Source organism: Rhea pennata, chromosome 1, assembly GCF_028389875.1.
Source record: "Rhea pennata isolate bPtePen1 chromosome 1, bPtePen1.pri, whole genome shotgun sequence".
Taxonomy (NCBI): Eukaryota; Metazoa; Chordata; class Aves; order Rheiformes; family Rheidae; genus Rhea; species Rhea pennata.
The window spans coordinates 135,528,370-135,541,513 of NC_084663.1; positions in this window are offsets into that span (position 1 = coordinate 135,528,370).

Sequence of the window (13,144 nt, forward strand, 5' to 3'; positions counted from 1 at the left end):
TATGTAATGTCTGCCTGAGGCAAATGAAATTCAGATATATCTTGATTGTTTTAGAGCTAAACTCAGAGTTGGAACCTAAGTCATGATTCCTGGTTATAGAAATGAAGTTTCTGGTTTTTCTCGTGCCTGTGTACAGAAGAGCATTTCCTACTTCTTTGGCATTAAACTCTGTAAGAAAGACATCCGTACCCTGTAACTGGCAGAGACTCTTGTTTAGTAAAAAAGGAACGAGGTAATCAAATAGTGAGTAAACCAGTTGATTACTCATCAGAACAAGCCTAGTATGGCACATAAAGAAGAAAAGTGTATAAATCACTAGAACAAACAGCTAGGTCCAAAATTATATAGAACAGCTGGACATAATAGGTCATTGCTGCCTAAGGTATTCAGAACCCTGTTCTGAGCTTCAGTTATTTCAAACTCTTCTGATATTAGTATATCAATGCAGAGTACATGGATTAAAAGAAATCCTGCCCTTTCCAAATGTCCTCTTTTTCCATTTTGCCCTGAACACATCATTCAGGATTCAGGAAATTCAGGATTCAGGATTTTCTCTCATGTGCTGAGGAACACCTCTCCGTGGACGTATAAGAGAAAACCTGGATTTCACTGTTCATTGTGGACTGACAAGTGTCAGTCAAATGCTGTGTTATGTTAACACACCATTAATGTTGTGACTGCATTTGTGATTTTTCAGATTGCCTTTGAACATAAGCAGCTTGACAGAAATCATACTAAGACGCTAGGATTGCACTTCATGCCTATCCAGCCTGCCTACTTGCTAGCCCCAATTAAAGCAAAACATAAATGCTTTCAGGAGCCTTCTTCAATCATTGACTGATTAGCTTCATAGGTCATGGTTGTCATCATCCAGAACTACTAATTTATACATGTTAACATTACTAAAGATTCCTGAGCCCATCCTTTATAAATCATCTGTTTACAGGCACTTTTAGAATGATTCATTGTTCTGGATGTGTTTCTGTATTTTTGTGCATTTCAGAAAAGACCTCAGAATCTTTGGCATTTTTTGACATATTCATTTTATTACCTTTACAAAGCTTTTATCTTTTAAAACGTATTGACTTGTTTTTAATTGCTTCTCCCATCTATCAAGACCCCTGAAAACACATTAAAATAATATCTGTGGTAGTAAAAGAATGGTGAAAAAAGGAAGAAAGTCTTAAAAAAAAAAAAAAAAAAACTCTTTTCTTTTGCAAAAAGACAGCTTTGCACCACTCAGACTATCTTTCTAAATATTTGACCTCTGCAGCATGTTGTGATAGAAACTAGTTTTGGCATATTTGGGACACAGGCTCAAGGAAATACGCAATTTGCTGGATCTTGCTAAGAACGCCTTGCTGGCAGCTCCTCTTATACAGGACCTGTGTATTCTGATAGTTTCAGTTTTCACAGTATTATGTAGGAGATCTCTCAATATAGATAAACTTGGGATCAGCTTCAACCTGGTAGGTCGCAGTGGGACATCCTTGAAGCACCAGCACCAAGTAAACAATCACATTTAATTTTGCAGGCAAACTGGTGATTTCTTTGCTAGCTTCTTTTTTCCAAAGTAGGATCCTTTTGTGTTGCAGAAGGTGTTGCAAAAATGCCATCTGAAGGTGACAAACATACGGTGAGACCTTCTTACCTATCTCTTTGCAAAGGGTTGCTTTTGAGCAGGAGTATTGTATATTTGTATCATTTATTAAAATAATAGAACTAATAGAACCCTAGGTGCACTCACTGTTCATTTGAAGATAATTTTTTAATTCTGTTACACTTTGTTTATCCTTCAGTGGTGATATCTAGAAGTTGTTTTTCCACAGTTGTTTCAACTAAAACTTGACCAGTTGTTCATTTCAGTTCTAATTTGTTTCTGTGTTGGTTCACATGTATATGAAGATAATCAAAACAGTATTTTCAAAGATAGTTTACTGATCTACTGATCTCCTTCTGAGACTTTATGATAAATCAAACTCAAATTAATTATGGATTGGCCAGTTAGTCTTACTGCATATTTTTTGTATCAATAACTAGAAGAAGTACTTATACATACATACATACATACATACATATATATATATACAACATATGATTCACAAAATGATGGCTTTTTGTGACTAGAGGTTGCTTGGAAGATAAAAGAGAAATATTTTAGTCTCTCTTTGGGTGCATTAATAAGTATATGTGTGTGTGTGTATGAGTGTGTGTATAAAGATATATATATATACACACACACACACTATATATATATATATCATATGTGTCCTAAAACTAAATGGTTGTGCTTTTTGTGCCTTGGAATTTTTATCTTAGTCCTGTTAATATTGGTCAAGTAACCTAATCTCAACTGTCACATACTTTTTTAGATGTCTTAGCAGGGAAACTATGAGTTGATCAGGCATGGAGACTAACCTTTCACCCTTTGAGGTGGTCCTGTCAGAACGTAAAAGAAGGTGCGTAAGTGGATTCGTGTGTAGAAGCTTATGTTGTTGACTGTCACTTCAGTGATTTCCATGAGCATCACATTCTCACAGTTCTCACAGTAATACAGCTCTGTGCATAAGTGAAACACATTTATTTCAATACTGTTTCTGTATCTGCCTTCCTTTTCGTTAGCTTTTCAAACTCAGGTTTTCTGCTGCATTCATATACTCAATGCATAGTAACGTGATATGAATGTAAGTAATGAAGAGCAGTGTCCTAACGGTGTTTTAAGCACTAATGGCTAATAAGCTGACTGTTTCCTGGCAGTTAATGGCCATCTGGAGGAGTTCTTAATCCGTCTGGCCATTAACTGCCAGGAAACAATTGGCTTAGAGGTTATTATTGCTCTTACAAATGAAATACACCTTTTTCCCCCTCACTTTCTTCACTGTCCTGTCATATATGACTTGGAATCCTTAAATGGTCTCTGTGAACATTTTTCTTGACTACAGAAATTTTCTCTAGCTGTCAAAGGGGTTTTCTGCATTTCACAGAGTCAAAAAATGTGATCTTTGCGTCAAACAGCCTATAACCCGAGGCTGAAATCTTGCGTTTGTATCTACCCAGGAAGAATCTTGCATTCACATGAAATACTATTCAGCTGAAATGAGTTCTACAGTGAAAGGGAAGTTTTGATCTTTTAGATACAGCTGTTAAGAGTGTTATCTTGGCAGCAATCATATCTATTGCTAGAGGAGATAGCAGTAAGTAACAGAAGAATAGTATGCAGGTAAAAATAATGGTTACAGTGATTTCCTGTGTTATAAGAACATAAATTAACATTGCTAAAACTATGAGTTGCTGAACTCCTCTGTCTTCAGCCTTCATTTCTTTCTTTGTCTGCTATACTTTAGATATGTTCTACTGCAATATTTTAAAAACTTTCTTAATTTTGACTGAATTCCTTAGGGAAATCCATGTTCCCAAGTCCCTCCAAAAGAATATGCTTTGCCAGGTTGCCTACAGCAAACAATAATAGCTTGACATTGTACTGAGTCCACTGCCTATAATGATGGCATGGCTCACAGAGTTGTGATCAGCAGCACAGGGTCTAGTTGGAGGCCTGTAGCTAGTGATATCCCCCAGGGTTCAGTACTGGGTCCGATCTTGTTCACTTCCTCATCAGTGACCTGGATGAGGGGACAGAGTGCCTCCTTAGCAAGTTTGCTGATGGCTAGGAGGAGTGGCTGATACACCTGAGGGCTGTGCTGCAATTCAGAGAGACCTGGACAGGCAGGAGAGTTGGGCAGAGAGGAACCTCCTCAGGTTCAACAAGGGCAAGTGCAGAGTCCTGCACCTAGGGAAAAATAACCCTAGGCACCAGTACAGGCTGGGGGTTGACCTTCTGGAAAGCAGCTCTGCAGAAAAGGGTCTGGGGGGCCTGGGTCCTGGTGGACAACAAGTTGACCATGAGCCAGCAACATGTCCTGGGGTACATTAGAAGGGTGTTGTAAGCAGGTCGAGGGAGGTGACCCTCCCTCTATACTCAGCCCTGGTAAGGCCACATCTGGTGTATTGTGCCCAATTCTGGGCTTCTTAGTACAACAGAGGGCTGGAGCACCTGCCCTATGGGGAACGGCTGCGAGAGCTGGGCCTGTTTAGCCTTGGGAAGAGAAGACTGAGGGGGGATCTGATCAATGTGTACAAGTACCTGAAGGGAGGGTGTCAAGGGGACGGGGACAAACTCTTTTCAGTGGTGCCCAGTGATAGAAAAAGAGGCAATGGGCACAAATGGAAGCACAGGAAGTTCCGCCTGACCGTGAGGGGGAATTTCTTCCCTGTGAGAGTGACAGAGCACTGGCAGAGGTTGCCCAGAGAGGTTGTGGAGTCTCCTTCTCTGGAGATCTTCAAGGCCCGCCTGGATGCAACCCTGTCTAACATGCTCTAGGTGACCCTGCTGAGCGGGGAGGTTGGACTAGATGACTTACAGAGGTCCCTTCCAACTTCAGCTGTTCTGTGATTCTGTGACCCAGTTGTCTTACTGGTTTCCTTATTCCCCTATCCATCTGTGCTGATCTTTGTCTTAGTGTATGGTATGGCCATACATATTTGCACAGGATATGGCACAATTGCATATAGTCCATGCTGGAGGACATAGATGTTATGTTAATGCCAAGATGCTTGAGTAAAATTGGGCCTGAGGCTTTAAGGATTTAGAAAGAGCGGAGAGGAATTAAAAATAGTGTATAGCTGTGGAAGGTCATCTTTATGTTTGGTACATGGATGCTGCAAGGAGGCAAAGAGGAGAATGTGAAGGACTAGAAGGATGATGGGGTGTAGAACAAAAAACAGAAGTAGCTGAAGCAAGGTGTCAGAGGAAATAAAGTTAGTATGTGAATCAAACACAAACACAGATGATTATCAACACACAGTTTATTTAAACAAAAGTTATTCTAGAAGCTGCATTAACTAGATCTGAGTGAGACCCGTAGAAGCAGCTGTTAGATGAGTGGATTTGTCCAGTACAGAGCATTTAAAGAAGCAAAACTGGAGAAAACCTTGGCTGATCCCCAACTAAAAATCTCCTTGACCTCACAGCTTTTAATAGTCCTACAATTACGAACAATTGTATCTGTTCCAGATACAGTATCTGGATGCAAACTGATTTCTCCATTCTGTCAGGAAACAATTGTTCCTAGGAGAAAAACAACAGGGAAGAAGACTAATTCTTTTTTTTTTCATAATGTCTTAAGATATGATGTTTCATACTTTAGTTACAAATTGTAATTGGATGAGAGAATTAAACACAATTGGAAATATACTATAGAAATTAATAAATAGTGCATGCTTGCAGAATATCATTAAATGAAAAATGTCTTTTAAAATATCATTGTAGAATACATTTGAAGCCACATGTTGAAAGAATTTAGGACTGCTTTGGTATGCAGAGCTCACTCCATTTCAGCCTCTCTTCTTTTATTTCATTTTTTTAAAAATTGGTTAGTTTGGAAATAAATTGGACGTATACAAATTTTAGTAAATCGATTTTGATGTGTAGAAGGAGAATTAAGTGTGGATAGAGCATTTTTTTCTGTCACACTTGTGCTAGAAACTACAGTGTCTGCTGGGGCAGCTGCGATTTCAATGGGCTGCATAGCTTACATGTGGGAATGGTTTCTTCTCATAATTAAGAACACGTTTATGAATAAAACCCAGGGAAGGAAGGAAAGAATGTTAAGAGTGATAAAATTAATGACTTTTCAACGGAAAGTCTTTGAAGAGCATGCAAAATAGGTAATTCTGTATTTCAGAAAGGAAATTTAAAACTTCAGTTTGGTTCTGATATGTGTGTTTGTTTTCTTTAATACTGAGACTGTGGATTTGGTTGCAGTGTCAAACTGCTTGCCAAGGGCCAGTTTGTGAACTGCTTCAGTCCTTATGTATGGAGCTGTCTAGTGGAGGTAATAGAGACTGTATGAGTAAAATTGCAAAAACAAACCGAGAAAAGATGAAAGAGCTTCAAGTTTTAAACTTGTTTAATACTTATATTTATCTTATTTCATACTTACATTTGTCTAGAAGCACTGAGTAGCTAATAACTCATAAACATATACTTAAATTAAATTTATACTTGATTTAAATCCACATTGTTCCCTTTGGCCAGGAAAAGTGAGGCATGCCATCTGTGTGCTCTCATCTACAAGTTCTTCAGAAGGCTTTTCTTGTCACGTCTTTCCATTTTCCTGGTAGAAACTGAGAAATCCAATGTAAAATTTGTTCATCCTGAGGCTGAATTAGTAATTTTTGAGGAGCCTTTTCATTGTGGGAGCACTTTTGGGGCAGACATGGAAAAGCCATCAGTGAGCTGGGGAGGTTGTGTTGTCTGAAGTCCACTGTAGAAGCAGATTTCAGAAGCAGAAGACTGCAGTTCCAAAGAGGAGATAGGTGGAATCTAGGTACCTGAAAATTGGTACCTCTCTCTTTTTAGAGTGTATCCAGATTTGTCTCAGTTTTGACAGAGCCAAGCAGCTCTGTACCTATCTTATACCTGAGTCTTTTGGGGGTCTGTGAACCAAACAATTATCTGAGAATATAAGTGGAAGATTTGATCCTTAAAACATTACCAGGATAGAAATTACAGCAAAACTGTGTAGATTATAGTAAAACAGGTTCTCTCTTAAAAGCGTATCATCTTTGCTGTGGAGCAAGACTGATGTCTTCTTTTACCCTTTCTGAGCCAAGGAATCTCATGTGCTTTACTTGAACAATCAAACGGCATCAAGGGAAAGAGTGGAGAGTTTTTGGCGCTCTCAACTCAATGTATGATTTCGTGTAAAAGTGCTGTCTGTGGAGGATGTGGGTGCCAATTCCCTCTGGCTGAAGAAGGGATTCAACTGGGTAGTCCAGCAACTTGAAGGAGCGCGGTAACAATTAGACTATTATATATGAGGGGAAAGGGAGTGGGGAAACATCTGCCACCTCATTTGCTCCCTGTGTTTGAAAAGAGAAGAATGCCACCTTTGAAAGAAAAGGATGAAGGAAAAGCTGAAACTTTGCACTCTGAGATGTCTTTTTCTATAATTACTCAGCTGTAGCATGGGTGGGTAACCCGATGTAGTGTAACCCAAGCCAATAAACACTCTCCTGTTATCAAGGCTGCGTGAACACCGGGTACAGTGACAACTGATGCCAGTAAGTCTTAACAGTCTGAGCTAGCACATCCACATTCTGACTTTCAAATGGAAAAGACAGTAAAATATTAATGGAAAAGTGACATTTTTTGTTCCTTGGTTCAAATTAATATTTAGAGCATCTACATGTACATAATGACACAAATGCTTATTTGCGTATTTAGCTGTCACTACTGGTCATATTTCAATAAGTGACAAAATAATCAACATTGCCTCTTGTGCCCTCTGTGATCCTGTCAAAACAATGCTGGCACTTCTTCTGTCAGGTATAGTTTCATTAGCTTCAAATTCAAACTCTTACACAGGTGTGCAAGGAATTAAAGCCTTTATTTTCAAAATATCCTTGGCAATGCGACAGAAGAAATCTGTTGCCTGCATTCCCACATCACTGTGGGAACCTGGGGTCTAGTCTGTGAGCTTAATTAAGGAGCTGATAGCTTATATTTACAAGCTTTATTACTGCAGGGCCAGGAACCATTCTGAATCCTGACTTATTTTACTTTGATGCCCTGATGTAAATGACCATTGTATGAATTGGAACTGGAACCTAGAGAGGATGCAGAGTTTCCATCCCTGGAAATATTCAAGACCTGACTGCATGTGCCTCTGAGCAACTTGCTTTAGCTGAATCTGCTTAGATGATGCCCAGAGGCCTCTTCCAACCTTAATTCTGTGCTTCTGTGATTTATTCTGTGTTGTAAAGCTGATGTTCAATCTAATTCCTCTTACTTTTTCCTGGTATTCTTTTTTTCTTTGTTCTCCATTGTGAAACTTCCTTTTCAGTGCATATGGATTATGCTCAGATATCAAACACCTCATTAAACCTTTAGAATGATATTCATCTACCCTAGCCTTAGAAGTCCTTAGCAGAGGCATCCACTGCAGACCTGGTCACCCTAGCTGCTCCTTATATCAAAAGATTTTTAGGGTATGATTCACAGGCCTATTTTTGCTGTTTATGTTAAGATAAGATGAATCATCCTGTGACGTGTGTGTTTATCAACTATAAAGGGACCCCAAAGTGACCATTTCAGATAATTCTAACTATTGGTACATTTGGAGTTATTTTGTTCAGTTTTTTACGGTGTCCTTTTCAAAGTTTAAATTATCATTTGTGCTTACCTGTAGTGTCTGACCTTCATCCATGGAAAAAGCAAGGTGTGTGCAATATATAGCCATTTTGTTATTAGAAGAATGAAATAATATTGTGTTATTTTTAATAACTTCTCATCTGTTGAGTCTTCAACATCCAGAGATGTCCAGCCTTTCTGAGATGTCCTTTATTTTTCTATAGGCATTCTTTTTCCTCTAAAAACTAGGCTGGAATAACACTTGTTTTCGAACTTTGAAATATAAAAAAACCTTGCATTATAGCTTTGGAATACACTGGATATATTTATTGGCTGTTTGTAGTGTTCGATTAGGCATAAACTTCACAGAGCATTGTCATTATGAATTCTAAACTCAATTTACTTCCCTTTTATCCAATGTGTATAAATAAAAAGTGTACTGCAAGCAATTTCTACAGCAAGTTATCTATGAAAAAAATGCTTTGTTACTTTGGTTCAGTGATCTCAGGAAAACTATCACTGCTGTTTTTTGATAAAAAATTTGGTGAAAATGACAACTTTATCCTACTCCCAGCAACTGCAATATGGTCAACTGCAAGATTTGGTTAGAGAAGTTGTCACTGTTTGGTTACGGAGTCCTTGCACTCTATGCTGTCCTGTCCAGGCAGAACACACCATCTCTGTTGAAAGATAATTTCTTGCAAATGTCCAGTAACCATTGTGCAGCCTGTTAGTCAGGGAGCTGTTTGGTCTGTTTGTGGATAAGAACTTTCTGGTCAAAGGTAAGCGTAAATAGCTGAGATCAGTCAGCAGAGCCCAGGAAAGATCATGCCTGTGATCATGTGATATTTCAACAGGCTCTGTTAGCACGGAAGAAGACGACGACCATTTTCCTTCTTCACTATTTTCCAGGCAATTACGCCCAGCTCTGTATTCGCTTTTCATTTTAGCCGTTTATCAACACAGTACAATCTTGTGAAGCCTCCTGTGGTGTCTGGGACATCCCATGAAGAAACACATAGTAGAGTAGCATGGGAATGAAATGGTAGTAATTTAGGGGCTTCTTAAAAAGTTGCATTAGCTTTGAATAGCTTTTAGACCCTTTGGTAGAACTGTTAAGAAGAAATATAGTTCTCTGTTATATTCTGTAGTATCAGTCAAATCCATCATGAGGATTTTTTTGCTTCTACTTATCTATTAAATTCAGCAGGCCTTTGGAAAAGGACATGAGCTCACAGCAACTGTTTCCAGGAATAATCCCTAAATTGTTAACTTTGAAAAGAAGAGAGCTCTACCAAAAATTGCAAGGTGATCAAATCCGGCAGCAGCTTTCCACTGAGAAAAAGGTGATGGAAAATGTCTGTTAGCATTTAAATGTCAGCAATCTTCTGCTTACCTCTTAACCCTGTTCAGTACAGCTGAATGGCTTGATAATGTGACAGTCCTTCACAGTAACTAACTTGTAACTAACACTTTTATTTTGTTTTAGAGAGAGGAAATTATCTAACAACCTCAGGACTGTTAAATAATGCTTCAGGAAGTTCCAAAGAAACTTCATTATTTTCCTTTTAGGGAGGACTGATGTATATTTTGGATAACTTAAATGTCTAACTTAAATGTACTTACACTGTCTTTTCATTTGGGGGAAAGGAGAATGAAAGACTTTTCCGACGTACATCTGGAATTGCCTCTTAACTAGAAATGCTTCCAAATATTGGTAAGCCAAGTAAACACCCACTGGAAAAAAATATTTTACTGCATTACTATTCCTGGTGGATATTTTTATTGGTTTTATTTATTCAAGTTCTAGCCACATCACTTGCATGGATGAGATTGCATAATTGCCATTGATTTCTACACAGAATGTTTTTGTATAAAACAGTGTGATGTAACCCTTTGAACGCCAGCATTTTCCATCTTGCCAGTGAGCATCATCAGGCCATGGGTGGTGGTTCCTCTGGTTTGTCTGTAATTTCTGGGGACAAGGGTAGTATTTCCAGTGGAGGGTAGTAGTGCTTAAAATTTGATTTAAGTTTCCCTTGATCTGCTTCAATACTATGTGAATGGTGGTAGCACGTGCTTGCTATAACTTGATTTAGCTCCTGCTTACTTTAAACTCTGTGGAAGATCAGTCATATCTCCAGACATGCTATTAATTTCTCTTTTTACTCTGTTTTCTTCTGAAGAATCCATAGATACATAAGTACTTACATAGAAAAATGATCTTATGGTAGAGCTGTCAAGCAGAAAGGAGATGAGACTTTTCTCCATGACCTGCCCTTTCTGTGACGGGACGTTACAGACTTCCACTGAGTGCAATTGTCTGAAACATGCATAAGGAGGAAGTATTTTAAATATTAACTTCAAAATGTTCCACCTCACCCAAGTGTCCCATCTTTTTTTCCTATTTGTTTTCTTGACTGCGTCTTGAACTTTTTCTCCATTGCCATCGTATAGTTATGCAACTGACATTATAATTTCATTTGCTACAGCCATAGTGCTACTGCTGTAGAAATCTTCCTCAACTACTGCTCCATTTGTCTAGGATATTGCAACTAACTTCAGAGGAACAAAAGAAAAACAGCTGGTTTTGGATAATGGTCCTACACACCTACACAAACTGAGTGCTTTGTATTCCAGTAATATCTATTGCTATTTGTATTTCAGCAGTCACATCATACTTATGTGAAAGTGCCTTCACATTCTTCTGCTGAAGTTTGGACTTGCTTCCAAAAGGTTCCTTCCTTATGCAAAAAGCCATTCCTCCATAAATCTTACTGAGTGAAATATCTAACCAGTACCTATGCAAATGTTTCACCTCTGTTGGAAAGAGAGCTCTCTTCGTACTCTCTGATCTCTGTTTTCATGCTACCATATTTAGCATTTAATTCTGTAATGGAACAATTGATTTCTGAAAAGCTTTTTAAGATATGCTTTGTATGAAAACTGTACATATGAAAGTTGTTCAGTTAAACTGTCATTGAAGTAATGCTGTTTGTAGAACCTGACTAGCATATAACTCAATATTTCTTCAAGTCCTGTTAAATGATAATGATAATTCTATTGAATAAATTCAGTGGCTCACTTAATGGTATGACCTAATGTGTGAGGTTAGTATATCATGTAAAAAATAGCTTTCATGTTTGTAAATGAAATGTTTTGAAATGAAATGTAGAGAGGAAATGTTTTCCTCTCTACATCTTTCTTAGCCTCGTGCACATACAACAGATGTACCTGAACTTCAAGATGGACAATGAGGTCAAACACATATAGCTTTCCTAAAGGTAAGAAGCTTACTATTTTGCAGAGGAGGGGAGGGAAGGGTGGGGAAGAAGAGGAACAGAATACACTGTGTATGATTCTTCACAGAGGATGCCTTTATGGCGTGAAAAACATCTGCTTTTGCAATGTTCTACATACTCAGTGTTTGAAAACGTATCAAAAAAGGCAATAACCTGTGCCCAAATTCTGCTTCAGGTACAGAGGAGCACAGTCGTTGATGGGAGCTGGGTTCCTCAGCATAAGAACAGAGCATCTCTATTAATCTAAAATATCAGTATAGGACAGTTCAAATTCTACTGACTGAAATTTGACAGGAAATGGAAGATGAAATCCCAGCCTGATATGCCTGATTCTGAGGTGTTGAGCTGGAGAATGAGAAGAGCCTGATTACCATCTGGAGGTGACTTATGTGGAAGGAACTGGGAGCCTCAGAAGAAAAAGCATGGATTAACAGTGCGGCTAACTATGTAATATTTTCACTTCTTTCTTGATGGTGAAAGATCAAAGTACAGCAACAAGAGAACTGAGCTTCTTTACCACAAAGGATGATGATCTTTGTGAGAGAAGATACTCCCTAGACTTTGTGTTCTCTATAGAAAAGCAAGTCCTTTTATATCTAGGAATAATATTTGAGTTGTCTCATAATTCTCACTCTCAAGTGAGAATTAACATCTTCTACAGCTTTGGTGGAGGAAAGATACTTAATTAGTGCTGGATAAGCTTAACACTTACACTTTTTGTGATGAAAAAAAAGAAACAAAAGTAAAATCGTCAGCTATATAGATCTATAAGTGAGGAGGCATTCCAAATACTTTCATAGATTATCCACTCTATTACTTTGAGGGCAGATATTGGATATTTGGTGGAAAGAATTAAATGGTGACAGCTCAAACAATGCTATTTTTCCAATGGTATTTCAAACCTCTTGTTTCATTTCTGTTTTGTTTAGCTTCTGTAGGTTTATTGATTGTCAAATTGCAATAGGAAGATGAATTACAGACACTGGAGGTAATCAGATATTTTCATGTATAAATTTACTACAGACAAACTTTGAAACAGAAACAATGTAGGATTAAAATGTATATCCACTTCACAGTGGCTAATAATGAGTCTACATCTTGATTTCATTTCTTTTAGAAAACTATGCTTTTTAGAGACCATTACTGTGTAGAGAGTATTTTTCATGCCAGTCAGTTCATAGTAGCCTGCCCATGAGCCAGTTTCAAACAGAGGGACTGAAGGAGAGAACTGACAAGCAGCCTGATTCTGCAAATTTCTTGGAAACATGCAGGGATGGAGATTCTATCAGAGCCCTCGACGGAGGGGGAGTGCAGCGTGAACTCTTACTGTCCCCCTAAGAGTGGATAACGCAGGTGCTGTAAAACTGTGGGGAAGGCTGCATTCTGAATTTGCACTTCATCAGCACCAGAGAAGTCACACGAAGTGAATGGAAACCATAAATGAAGAGCAGCACAAATCCAAAGGAGACTCGTGTTTCCAGGTAACAACTTGTTTTAATTGCCTAGATGATCCCTTTAAGCTAAACACATGTTGGAGTGAAGCAGCTGGTCAGTGACTTCTCTTTTTCAGAAAACAGATATTTTTGTATAGCAAAGAGCAACTGAAGCAAGGCCGTGGGTTTGGAAGCAGTGCATTTGACGTCGCTTGTGA